The sequence below is a fragment of the Bufo gargarizans genome, chromosome 9 (assembly GCF_014858855.1).
Source record: "Bufo gargarizans isolate SCDJY-AF-19 chromosome 9, ASM1485885v1, whole genome shotgun sequence".
NCBI lineage: Eukaryota > Metazoa > Chordata > Amphibia > Anura > Bufonidae > Bufo > Bufo gargarizans.
In genome coordinates, this window is record NC_058088.1 from 127,669,590 (window position 1) to 127,683,878 (window position 14,289).

Here is a 14,289-nt window from a genome sequence, read left to right on the forward strand (position 1 = left end):
AGGCCAGTGATCCTTGTCACTTCTGGGTCAGGGACTAAGCAGTTTATGGCGGTGTTCTGGTTTTGGATGGAGAGGGAGGGAGAGGGAGAGAGAGGGAGAGAGAGAGGGAGAGAGAGAGAGAGAGAGACGGCTTCAATGCGGAGTGGCATGGAGGCAATCAGCCTGTGGCACTGCTGAGGTGTTATGGAGGCCCAGGATGCTTCGATAGCGGCCTTAAGCTCATCCAGAGTGTTGGGTCTTGCGTCTCTCAACTTTCTCTTCCCAATATCCCACAGATTCTCTATGGGATTCAGGTCAGGAGAGTTGGCAGGCCAATTGAGCACAGTAATACCATGGTCTGTAAACCATTTACTGGTGGTTTTGGCACTGTGAGCAGGTGCCAGGTTGTGCTGAAAAATGAAATCTTCATCTCCATAGAGCTTTTTAGCAGATGGAAGCATGAAGTGCTCCAAAATCTCCTGATAGCTTGCTGCATTGACCCTGCCCTTGATAAAACACAGTGGACCAACACCAGCAGCTGACATGGCACCCCAGACCATCACTGACTGTGGGTACTTGACACTGGACTTCAGGCATTTTGGCATTTCCCTCTCCCCAGTCTTCCACCAGACTCTGGCACCTCGATTTCCGAATGACATGCAAAATTTACTTTCATCCGAAAAAAGTACTTTGGACCACTGAGCAACAGTCCAGTGCTGCTTCTCTGTAGCCCAGGTCAGGCACTTCTGCCGCTGTTTCTGGTTCAAAAGTGGCTTGACCTGGGGAATGCGGCACCTGTAGCCCATTTCCTGCATACGCCTGTACACGGTGGCTCTGGATGTTTCTACTCCAGACTCGGTCCACTGCTTGCGCAGGTCCCCCAAGGTCTGGAATCGGTCCTTCTCCACAATCTTCCTCAGGGTCCGGTCACCTCTTCTCGTTGTGCAGCGTTTTCTGACACACTTTTTCCTTCCCACAGACTTCCCACTGAGGTGCCTTGATACAGCACTCTGGGAACAGCCTATTCGTTAAGAAATTTATTTCTGTGTCTTACCCTCTTGCTTTAGGGTGTCAATGATGGCCTTCTGGACAGCAGTCAGGTCGGCAGTCTTACCCATGATTGCGGTTTTGAGTAATGAACCAGGCTGGGAGTTTTTAAAAGCCTCAGGAATCTTTTGCAGGTGTTTAGAGTTAATTAGTTGATTCAGATGATTAGGTTAATAGGTCTTTTAGAGAACCTTTTCATGATATGCAAATTTTTTTAGATAGGAATGTTGGGTTTTCATGAGCTGTATGCCAAAATCATCAATATTAAAACAATAAAAGGCTTGAACTACTTCAGTTGGTGTGTAATGAATCTAAAATATATGAAAGTCTAATGTTTATCAGTACATTACAGAAAATAATGAACTTTATCACAATATGCTAATTTTTTTAGAAGGACCTGTACATACAACAAATGTTAGTACTGGGGTAATGGATTTTTTTTTTTAACTTTAAGCAGCAACATAGTATTTGTTAGAAATAAAGGGAAAGTTAGTCCACAATGTTCAGTTAGACCGTAAAGGAGATCTCCTATCAAAGTTCAATACAAAACCTTCCCAAAAAGTTATCCATGTGCCACCACACTCCACTTAGCTGGATACATATAGCTGAGTACATTGATGTTTTACTGAGTACATAAAGGATCTGTTAATTTTACCGGGAAAAGAAAAAGGGGAGACTATGTCTACACCCCATGTATGAGATATTTCCCCCGACTTTGAGCTAAGAGACCACTGCCCCTATATGGTACACTGTCCTACACCAGGGAGTATGCTGGCAGATATTTCAGGAACCGGGACCAGAGTTTAGGCTGTAAGATCTCTGCATATAGTGTACATCAACTTAGCCCACCATCCACAAACAGTACTTGTTAGCAATAGAGGGAAAGTTAGTCCACAATGTTCAGTTAGCCCATAGAGGAGATCTCTTATCAAAGTTCAGTACAAATCTTTTTCCAAAAAGTTTTCCATGTGTCTCCACCCTCCACTTAGCTGGATACATATAGCTGAATACATAAATGTTGTTTTGCTGAGTACATTAAAGGTCTGTTGATTATTTAGGGGAAAATAAAGGGAACCTATGTCTGCACCCCATGCACTGGATATTTGCCCCGACTTTGAGCTTCTAGGAGGACACTGCCCCTTAAGTGATACACTGTGCTGCAATAGGGGGCATGCGGACAGATATTTCGGGAACCGGGACCAGTGTTTAGGCTGTAAGATATCCACATATAGCATTCATTAACTTAGCCCACCATCCGCAGTGATACATTATCACTATGCCCAGTAATTACCTGGATCCAGTCACGGCTCTCAGGCGACTCTACTTCAAACGAGTTTTCAGAAGCAATCACAGATGGAGTCTGCAGACACCTTGCCGGGATCCACGTGTCTTTCCTCCTTCTCCGCTCCACTACACTGCTTCCTCCCGTTTTTCAGAGGCAGTCACAGACTGGTTCTGCAAACACCTGTCACTGCCTGCTTTGTGAGAGGTCTGAGAAGATCATATAGACTTGGAGCACATGAGTCTATCTGACAGGTCTTTCTGTTTTTCATTGCCGTCTGTTATTGTGGGCAGGATCTCACCTCTCCACAGGTTCTGCTCATTTGCTGTTTGGTGGCTCTATTTAAGCCCGCCTCTCACTGCAGTTCTTATTTCCTTCTGGAGTTCTAAGCTGGTTGTTAGAGGTTCTCCTGCTTCCTACTCATCTCGAGCTAAGTCCTTCTGTTTCTACTTTGTGTGTGTGTTGTTTCTAGGTCTCAGGGAGACGCTGGTGCCTTCATGGTGGAAGGTCCCGGCAGTCTCATCCTTGCTTCCTAATTTAGGGTTTGTGATAGTTTCAGCAGGTCTTAGGTTCTTGTGTATGGGTTCTTCCACCATTAGGATTTGCTCATACTGTCAGCAGTCAGGGAGAGGCTCAGGGATAACTAGGAGGTTACCATCACCCTTCCTCACTAGCTTTGGGGCCCAGTCAGTGTTACTGTTGTAGCTTGTTTATTTGGTGTTCTTCCTTTCCCCACTTACCGTGACAACACCTTGCTGAGGATCCACGTGTCTCTCCTCCTTCTCCGCTCAAGGCCGTCTCCACTTTGTCTGGTCAGCCCGGAACTCCACATGCCACTTTCCGCAACCGCTCTCCTCCACCGCACCACTACTAGTGTTATGGACTATTGATACAAAATGGATACTTGCTTGTTGAGAAAGATACTGTAGTTAAAATGGCGGTCAGGCACCCAGCCAATGCCTATAACAAGAATCTTGCTCTTTACTTTATCATGCGTCACAAGACTGTTTCCGTTCAGCTCAAGCAAGCAGCTTCAAAGTGACAGAAAGTAGCAGTTTCCCCTACCTGGAAGGGGGGGGGGGACGGGACGACGACTTCCTCTTGCACATAGATGTGACAGAAAATACAGAGTTTATAGCCAATAGGAAAGATATACGCCACCTTACACCCCCACTCCTTCCTGTCCTATATACTGTCTCCTGTTCCGCAATAAACCAAAGATATGCGTTGACTCCCACCTGCGTGTGTCAGTGTCATTTCTCTCCAGGCCTGTAAATCTACTTCTATAATTTGGACCAGCACATCAACTTTACTGACTATTGATCAGATCCAAAACAGTTGGAGCCCAACGTAGGGCTCGAGGATAGGATCCCCTGATCCAGCACCCCCAGAGATCAGACGAGGAGGACCTCACCAATGGACACGGGACTGCAGGCCCGTGATAAGAGGTAAGAAAACTGTCTTATCTTACCACCATGTGTCCTTTGGTGTAGTCCATCCGTGCATGTCTGAGGGAGGGGTGCCGTGTCAGCTTGGGACGTCCTCGAGGGCATGAAAGTAACAACCCCATGTATTTGATAATAACTTGATGTGTTGTAAATTTTGTTATCTCGTTATGTGGAAACAGGGAGAACCTTGAGTATCTGTGTTGAGCGTTAGCTATCCAAAGTCTACCTCAATTGCCTGTATCGCGGGACAGCCAGAGGCGTCTGCCCGGATCACAGATGAGGAGGAGAGACTGACTTAGCCAGTGAGTCGAAGGTCTGACTAGAGAGATATCTGAGCACTTGATACAAGTATAGGTTACGAAGGCCTCCACAGGGAGAGGAAAGATGTTTTAGAGTCTTGATGTACTGTGTTGTGTTTATAAGTTGTGAAGATCAAGAGAGGGGCAATTACGAAACCCTTAGGGAAGCCCTGGCTCTAATACGTCCCCAGGGCCCGTCCAAATATGTGTCCTTCACCCCACAGCAGTTGTTCACCATAGTGAATCTCTTGCCAGATACCAATTCTGGAACTCTTGCTCGGGAGAGAAAGGTGGGAAGCTTTCGTGTAGATACCGTTAGCACACTCGGACCAATGGAAGGAGTCCCTGTAGAAGTAGGGATGTGGAGGGCGCCACAGCCCACCAGTCGGGACTGGAGCGTGTCTGGAATGGAAGGCCACCAAACGAATACCCAGTGCAAATGCAGATGAGGGAAGGTAGTAACGTAGGAACTACCAAGGCATGCGGGGTGGCTATGAACCATTAGCCAGAGGTGGAAAAAGACAGGAGAAGAATAGTCTAGGTCTAAGCCCATTCCCCGTCTGAAACCGGCGCTATACAGAAGTAGAAAAGATACAGCGGCTCACCCCCTCTCTATATAGAAAAGGTGCTCACCCCCAGGTCCCACCAAATAAGAAAATGCGTCCAAACAACAGGTATGGGGGGGCACACTCCAAGAGGAAACACAAGGTAGTATAGTGATTATACACTTTAATATACTAAAATATTTAAGAACATACCCCTAAAACATACATAAAATATGATTCATATACGAATATAGGTGAAAACCAGTGTAACCCACAGTCACAATAAATCACAATAGAACCACAGTGGAACCGCGTAATGGCTAATAGTTCCAATCCTATAGTGTTGTCCACAATCAATGACGCTGTCCACAATCAATTGTATCCAGCAAGTGTCCAGCAGATATTATAATGCTGAGATCAATTGTATTAAGCAGGTGTCATAGTGCTGCAAAGTTCTCATCCAATAGCCCACCAAACTGTTTGATACAGTGATGTAGTTCGGGGCCCACTTGAGTCCAGTGCACTTGTAATATATTGCCCGCAATTGTGAGCTCAATAACGCTTTCACACACACAATACCAATAGTAATCACGCTCCAAACCGAGCCCGGTCTTACCAGTCTTCACTGCTTCTCCTGCAGCGTGAGTCCAGGTGGCCGCACACCCGCGGCGTCCCACGTGGTGTGCTTCTGCCTGTACGTGGCGTCCCACGTGACCTGGTAACCAAGGGGACCGGATGCACGCTCGTGTGACGTAGGTATTGTGCGACCGCTTTCCAATCAGCGCTGCTTTGTCCGCTTTACTTTACTTCCTTGCCGGCTTTCCTTCTTTTCTTTGGCTTTAGGTGGATCAACGCTCACTCTAACAACCGCCAGACGCGTTTCGGGGTCTCACGCCCCTTCCTCAGGGTGGATTGGGAAACAACCCCGGAGGGTGGATTGGGAACTATGAGAGGTCCTCCTTATCCGAGATAGGACACGGGCCCAGTGTGGTACCACAAAGAAAGGTTGGTCCTGCGGTAGTGAGGGCTAAGGAGGGGGACCCGCATGGCGCACATTTTATTTTATTTTTTAAACTAAGATGCCAGCCTCAAGTGCACAAGAGGAAGGCAAGGGTTAAATTCCTCCGCATTACCAACCTTGCACTAGGAGTAGATCCCCAGATATGCCGGCCTATAGAGGTGGCTGGGCAGGAAGGGTTAAGGCCATTTTGAAGTTCGAGGGCGGGCTCAGCATGCTTCTGGGGAGGGGGAGCAGGTCGGGAAGAATTTCCGCCAGAGTGCATCCCCCCTGCCCAGGAAGACGAAGTTTGCGGCCTAGCAGACCGCAAAGCGCCGATTCCAACGCTGCGCACAGCCGATTAGGGCATTGCTTACCAGACCACAGAGACTATGCGCAGGTGGGAGCGGCGCGCGAAATGCGGGGGCTCCACCCTGTGGGCCGGGCGGACACAGCGAGGGCCGGCCAAACAACTACCTTTCAGGACGGACTCGCACCGTTTGGTTGGCATGGCAAGGTCATTTTGTAGGAAATATAAAACACATTCTACTCCAAGCTCATGAGGGATATTGGAGTAGAGGGCTGACACATCAAGTGTCAGCCAATGGTAAGTTTTTTTTTCAGGTAATGTCCTGCAAGGTCATAAGGTTTTTATAAATTTTAGGTAAATGATAAAAAACAAACAGTACTTGCTACATTCTATCAGTATATACTCCCATCTTTTTGTCCATAATTTGCTTGGACTCCACCCCATTGACTAGTGCACTTACTTCATTCAGGTACTGGGCAGAGGGGTCACGGACCAGAATCTCCATCAGACAGGAATCTAAAGGCTTCTGCTAAGTAGTCTTTTCTGTCTTGTAGGACTATATTGCCTCCCTGGTCTGCATTACGAATGACCAGGTTAAGGTTATCTTGTAAGGACCTCAGTGCTGTTTTTTCAAGTTTTCTAAGGTTAGTGGTGAGTTTTAGATTATGATTGATGTTCCTGAAGTCGTCTGTTACTAGGGAAGGTGTTACTACTTTGGAAGGTGTCTAGAAAAGTACCCTTGTGGTGCACTGGAAAGAAGTTCGAGCATAGTTTGAGCCCAGTGTGTATGGCTTCTGTACTGGTAGTGGTGTGCATAGGAACTGGTAGGTCAGTGGATTGAACCAAGTTTGTAGTAATGGAAAAGTATCTCTTTAGAGTAAGTTTGCGAATGTAAGATTAATTTCATTGATTTTTGAGGTTGGGCAAAAGGAAAGCCCTTTGGAATGGATTGAGGTTCCATTGCTAGATAAAATGTAGGATAGGTTAAAAATCTTGGTGGGTTTCCTGGTTGTAGTGGCAGTAGAGGTGGTGGTTAAATCCATATTTTTATTTTACCTTTGCCTCCTCTGCTTCCTTGCATGAGTTTTTTCTTTTTAGTGCTTTTGGTCCTGGGGTGAATCTTTGGGCGTCCCTTCCTACATATATCTGCTGTATGTTATCTCTGAAACGTGTTGTGTTTTGCAATAAAAATAATCCATTGATCGCATGGCAGTTGATTTGGTCCATCGCGCCTGGCAATCCATCATTCTCAACTCTACTTAACTCCTTGGAAGACTGAACACCCATCCTTGAAGTCCGTGTGACTGTGGCTGCATCCCATACAACTTTAGCGATCCTGATACGCATACATTAGAGAGTTATGCCTAATCAAGCACAACCTATACAGGTGAGCCTCCAACTTATGGAGCTCTGATAATACGTAGTCCTGACATACTCACCCTATGGTGTGCTGCTTATTTCTGTTTTAGCCCTGCCTGTCATTCTGACACACAGTAACTGCTTTGCTACCAGAAAAGATTAGCTGTGTAGTTTGGTGCAATACAAACTGATGTACACCGAGATACATTCTCCCTGCAATTGAACTGCAGTCTGGGACAGACCTGATTTAAAGCACTTTGTGGTAAATTAATTCATAAATAATCAAATTTCTTGGTGAAATTCAGAAAGCGTCCAAGTCTAATTTTTGATAACTTCACTAACCTCTAGTGATCACCAAAAATAAACTAAAAAAACTAAACTACAGATTATCCCAATTTTTTAAAAAAAAAGTTGTGATTCTCAGAATGCATTGAAACAAAAAAATGCATTGAAATAAAAAAAAAAACATAAAACACATTTGGTATTGCAGTAATATCTACCCACAGAAGAAATGTATCATGTTATGTATAAGGATGGTGAACACCATACAATCCTGTAAGTAGTGTACTTTTTTTTTAAAATCATCTTTATAACTGGGATAATGGCTGGCAATATTGGAGGTTTCCTTCAGTGCACAGTCTGCCTTATTTATGCAAAACTGAAGCAGGTGTTTCAGGGTGAATACCGCTATGAAAGATGTGAGTATGTTGCCCATATGAAATTGCTTGTTAGACATCTGGAAGAGCAAAATGCAACACTGAGGGCAATTGACAATCTTGAGAGGAGCATGCTGCTCAATGAACAAGCAGTTAGTGGGGTAGATATAGAAGTTGGATATCAGGTGGTGGTTCAGCTGGAATAGGCAAGTAATAGAAAGGGATCCCGGAAGAGGCCAAACCTGTTTCTGTGCTTCCAAGCAAAATTGCCAAGTTGGGCGATGATGGAAGGTTGTCAGTTTCAGAAATGGCAGCCCAAGCAGATACTGTTGTCCCTAACAGTTAAGAGAACAGCCCAGCTAATAGTTAGGGATGGTAGAGCAGGTAGGGCTAGACAGTTAATGGTTATAGGGCAAGGATGGCCAACCTGCGGCTCTTCATCTGTTGTAAAACTACAACTCCCACCATGCCCTACTGTAGGCCGATAGCTGTAGACAGTCTGGGCATGCTGGGAGTTGTAGCTTTGCAACAGCTGGAGAGCCACAGGTTGGGCATCCTTGTTGTAGGGGTTTCTGTAATCAGGAAGACAGAATAATCCATCTCCAAGACTGCCTCAACCAAATGGTTTGTGGTCTCCCTGGTGCCAGGGTTCAGCATGTGGTGGAATAGGTGGATAAATTACTGGGAGTCTAGGGATGACCCAGCTGTTGTGGTCCATGCAGGTATCAATGATCAAATAAATGGTAGGTGGAAGGTCATTAAGAATAATATAAAAAAATATTATATACATAATACAAAAAAGAGGGGATATCTAATGAGAGTGGTGCCACTAGTGTAAATACCTCAAATAACATATGTAAGTGGCTGACTGTAGATATGGTCTTTAATATGCTAGAAAAAATTAAAGTGAACAAGGCCCTGGGTCTGGATGGATTACACCCTAGAGTTCTAAAGGAGCTCAGTTCAGTTATTGCTTTGCCTCTGTTCATACTATTGACAGATTCTTTAATGACAGGCATTGTACTAAGGGACTGGCGCAAGGCAAAAGTGGTGCCCATTTTCAAAAAGGGTGCTAGGTCTTCATCAGGAAATTATAAACCAGTAAGGTTAACATCCATTGTGGGAAAAATGTTTGAGGGCCTACTACGGAACTTTTTAATAGGTGATAACCAACAGTTACTAAGGACAGAAGCTGTAAAACTAACCTGATTTGTTTCTATGAGGAGGTGAGTAAAAGCCTGTGGATATTGTGCTTTTGGACTTTGCTAAGACATTCAATACTGTCCCGCACGGACACCTAATGGGTAAATTGAGGTCTATTGGGTTAGAAAACAACATTGCTTAATCGTTTTTCTCGATACCCATGACGGCACCCTGTGCGACTCAGGACCTCCCATCAGGACAGGAAACCTGAGAAGATAAAAAGGACACACCTCCACCCAACACCAGTGGAAGAAATAAATTGTTCTCCGGAGAGATGTGACAAAGGGTTAAAGACCCCCTATTTTTATTTATTTTTTACTTATATCTATATTACTTCATATAGACCTGGCAAAAATGCTATATATATCTACATGGGGAGGGAAATATCGGGTGCCGTCATGGGTATCGAGAAAAACGATTACCGGTAAGCAGTGTTGTTTTCCCCTCACCCATGACGGCACCCTGTGCGAGATAAACTATAAGTAGAACCTAGAGGGGGGCAACAGCCTGGTAACATAGTATAGTAACATAGTACATAAGGCCGAAAAAAGACATTTGTCCATCCAGTTCGGCCTGCCATCCTGCAAGTTGATCCAGAGGAAGGCAAAAAAAACCTTTGAGGTAGAAGCCAATTTTCCTCACTTTAGGAGAATAAAAATTCCTTCCCGACAATCAGAATAAATCCCTGGATCAACGACCCCTCTCTAGTAGCTATAGCCTGTAATATTATTACGCTCCAGAAATGCATCCAGGCCCCTCTTGAATGCCTTTATTGTACTCACCATCACCACCTCCTCAGGCAGAGAGTTCTATAGTCTCACTGCTCTTACCGTAAAGAATTCTCTTCTATGTTTGTGTACAAACCTTCTTTCCTCCAGACACAGAGGATGTCCCCTCGTCACAGTCACTGTCCTGGGAATGAATAGATGATGGGATAGATCTCTGTACTGACCCCTGATATATTTATACATATTAATTAGATCTCCTCTCAGTCTTTTTTCTAAAGTGAATAACCCTAATTTTGATAATCTTTCAGGGTACTGTAGTTGCCCCATTCCAGTTATTACTTTAGTTGCCCTCCTCTGGACCCTCTCCAGCTCTGCTATGTCTGCTTTGTTCACTGGAGCCCAGAACTGTACACAGTACTCCATGTGTGGTCTGACTAATGATTTGTAAAGTGGTAGGACTATGTTCTCATCACGGGCATCTATGCCCCTTTTAATGCAACCCTTTATCTTATTGGCCTTGGCAGCAGCTGCCTGACACTGTTTTTTGCAGCTTAGTTTGCTGTTTATTAAAATTCCTAGATCTTTTTCCATTTCAGTGTTACCGAGTGTTTTACCTGAAGGACTTTTTCCCCAAAAAAGGCATCAGAATGGAGCTGTAATCTGTAATGTTTAAGAAAGGTATGCAGGGAGCTCCAGGTAGCCGCCCTGCAAATCTGGGCTAAAGATACATCAGCTCTCTCAGCCCACGAGGTAGACACTGCCCTAGTAGAATGGGCCCCAAAACCTGAAGGAGGGGGGAGACCCAGGGAAATATAAGCTCTAGCTATGGCCTTCTTCACCCATCTAGCGATAACCCAGCGGGATGCTTTTTTCCCCTTATTTCCTCCTAAAAACTGGACCAGGAGGTTCTCATCCTTTCTCCAAGGAGCCGTAACATCTAAGTAGACTAACAAGCATCTCTTAACGTCCAGGCAATGAAACTTTTCCTCCAAGCTATTGGAGGGGTTAGGAAAAAAGGAAGGCAACACAATGTCTTGGCTCCTATGAAAATCAGAGACAACCTTGGGAAGGAAAGAAGGCAGGGGGCTGATAACTATTTGGTTATCCTGGATGATCGTATAGGGCGGATATGTCGAGAAGGCCTGGATCTCCGAGATCCTCCTAGCAGAGGTAATAGCCAGGAGGAAAGCCATTTTAATGGATAAGATGTCAATTGGGACTTCTAATAAGGGCTCAAAGGGTCTATCGGTTAGGGCCGTCAGGACCCTGTTCAGGTCCCAAGGAGGGGAAAGAGGTCTAACAGAAGGAAAGATTCTGGCAGCGGCAGAAAGGAAACGCTTGACCCACGGGTTAAATGCTAATTGGAAGTCAAAAAAGTAGCTCAAAGGCCGACACCTGGACTTTTAAAGGTGGAGGCCTTGAGCCCTTTGTCTAACCCTGCTTGTAAAAAGTCAAAAATCTTAGGGATTTCTGGAGGACTAAATGGATCAGGGCTAGAACCTAGAAAGGAAGAAAAGACATGCCAAACCCTATTATACTTCCTAGCTGTTGAAGTTTTTTTACTACCTAGAAGGGTGGAAACAACTTTGCTAGAAAGCCCTCTCTTCAACCAGATGTCCCTGTCAATCTCCATACTGCCAATTGAAGAATCCCCAGATTGAGATGCCATACGGGCCCCTGGGAGAGTAGATCCTCCCTTGGAGGGATCACCCAGGGAGGGCTTCTGGCTATACTTAAGAGGGTGGAGTACCAGACTCTCTTGGGCCACTTTGGGGCTACCATGATTATGGTGGCTCCCTCCCTCCGCACTTTCTTCAGAACCTGCAGAATTAGGGAAATAGGTGGGAAGGCATAGCCGAGTTCCTGGCTCCAATCCTGAGCCAGACTGTCTACCGCTGTAGGATTCTCTGTGTAATTTAGGGAGAAGAATCTCTTTGTCTTCCTGTTCTTCCGGGTGGCAAAGAGGTCTATAGTTGGGGTACCAAACTTTGTTACAATCTGGGAAAAAATCTCCTCGTTCAGACTCCACTCTGCCTGACTGAGCTCTATTCGGCTTAGAAAGTCAGCCACCGTATTCTCTTTCCCTTTCAAATGTATTGCGGATAAGGCCAGGTTCCTGTCTTCCGCTATTTTGAAAATTTCCTGGCAGAGGAAGATTAGGGATGGTACTTTTGTTCCGCCCTGATGATTTATATAGGCTACTGTTGTTGAATTGTCTGAGTAAAAGACCAACTTTCTGTTGGAGACATCTGGAACTGCCACCTTTAGTACTCTTTCTACTGCCTTGAGCTCCTTGTAATTTGACGTGCAGCCCCGGGTTCTTAAATCCCATCTTCCCTGCCAGTATTTTCCCCCTGAATGAGCTCCCCAACCCCACGGACTGGCGTCTGTCGTTATCAGCATGGGTTCCATGAAGGACCAAGGCATTCCTACCGAGAGGTTCTTCTCGGACGTCCACCACAGAAGGGAGTACCTTGCTCTGGAGGAGAGATGAAATTTTTCCTCTAGTGTTTGTGGAAAACCATTCCAATTCTTCAAGATGTCCGACTGTAACGGTCTTGTGTGGATTTGTGCGAATGGTACGGCTGGAATTGTAGCCGTCAGGTGCCCCAGTACTGCCATCGCGCCTCTGATGGAACATCGGAAGGACCGGAAAAGGAACCACACATGCTCTATTGTTGAGGACACTTTCTTCTGAGGGAGGAATGTCTTCTGAGCCGTGGAATCTAGCTGCATTCCTAAAAAGGTGCAAATTTGAGAAGGGGTTAGACAAGACTTCTCCTGATTCATATTCCACCCCAGATCCTTCAACAGAGAGCACACCAGGACGAGCTCTGTTTGTAACTGCTCCCTTGTTTGGGCTACGAACAAAAAATCGTCCAGATAGGGTACTACTACTATCCCAGATGATCGAAGGAATGCCACCATCTCCGCCACGACCTTGGTGAAAATTCTCGGGGCTTGAGAGACCCCAAACGGAAGTGCCCTGTATTGCAGGTGTAGAAGTTGGCCCCTTACTTGAACAGCCGTCCTTAAATACTTTTGGGAGGAAGAGTGAATTGGGATGTGATACTTGCCATCCAGCAACCTTGGTATAACAGGTCTAAGGTCGACTTTATAGTTTCCATCCGGAACTTCTTGTATCTCAAGAATTTGTTTAGCCGTTTTAGGTTCAGAATCATCCGAAAAGAACCGTTGGGTTTCTTTATTAAAAAGAGTGGGGAGTAGAACCCCCTGCCCTCCTCCTTCTTTGGGACTTGGCAAACAACCCCTTTGTCCAACAATAACTGAACCTCTCCCTCCAGAACCGTGGACTTTAGAGGATCCTTTGGAGTTGGAGTATGGGTGAAAAAGACTTGGGGATAAGAGCGGAACTCCAACCTGAATCCCTCCGCTATCCCCCCCAAAACCCACTTGTTCTGGGTGATGTTCGCCCAAGCCAGGAGAAAGGCAGAGAGTCTTCCCCCAACCTGGAGTCTGGTGTCATTGCTTGACCTTTGGTTTGCTATCCTGGGATTTAAAAAGGAAGCCGCTAGTTTTTCTTCGAAATCTATCCCTTTCCTTCCTATCGTATGGCTTACCCCTCTGTTTTCTAAAGCCCTGCTGGGGTTTACGGAAAAAGGGAGTCTTCTGAGGGACCGGAAAACCTTTTTTCTTGTCTGATGCCTTCTCCAAGATGTCATCCAGGGAGGACCCAAACAATCTATCGCCCTCACACGGAAGGGCACAGAGTCTGGCCTTAGACCCCTGGCTCTTCTTGCCGCATTCGTCATAGCTGAGGATTTGGCGGCAAAGCGCATAACATCCGTAGAAGCATCCGTTAGAAAATCCGCCGCTTTAGCAAAGGTGGGAAGAGAAGCTAGAATTTCCTCCCTAGGCTTCTTCTCTTTAAGATGTGCCTCTAGCTGTTCAATCCACAATCTTAAGGACCGGGATACCCAAGTGGCTGCAACTGCGGGTCTAAGACAAGTAGCGGAAGTTTCCCACGCCCGTTTTAGGTAAATATCTGCTTTCTTATCTAACGGGTCCGAAAGGTAACCCAGATCATCAAAGGGGAGGGCAGATCTCTTAGCTATCTTAGCGACTGGAGCATCTACCGTAGGGGCCCTATCTAAGCTGGAGGAAACTTTTTCTTCATAAGGATACTTCCTTTTCACCGAGGAGGGTAAGAAAAATGTTCTATCAGGATTTTTCCATTCCCTATTAATGATCGCTTGCATGTTTTCATGAATAGGGAAGAACCTATGTTTTTTAGGGCCTAATGCCTGAAAGGCCTGGTCCGCAACTGATCTGGTCTGCTTAACGTCTTCCAACTGCATAGTTGCTCTGACCGCTTTTAGGTAACGGCTGCGTATCCTCAGGGGAAAAGAAGGATCTTCCTGAATAATCTTCATCCGAAGAGTCCGAATTACTAACAAATAGTTGCCCGGATTCTC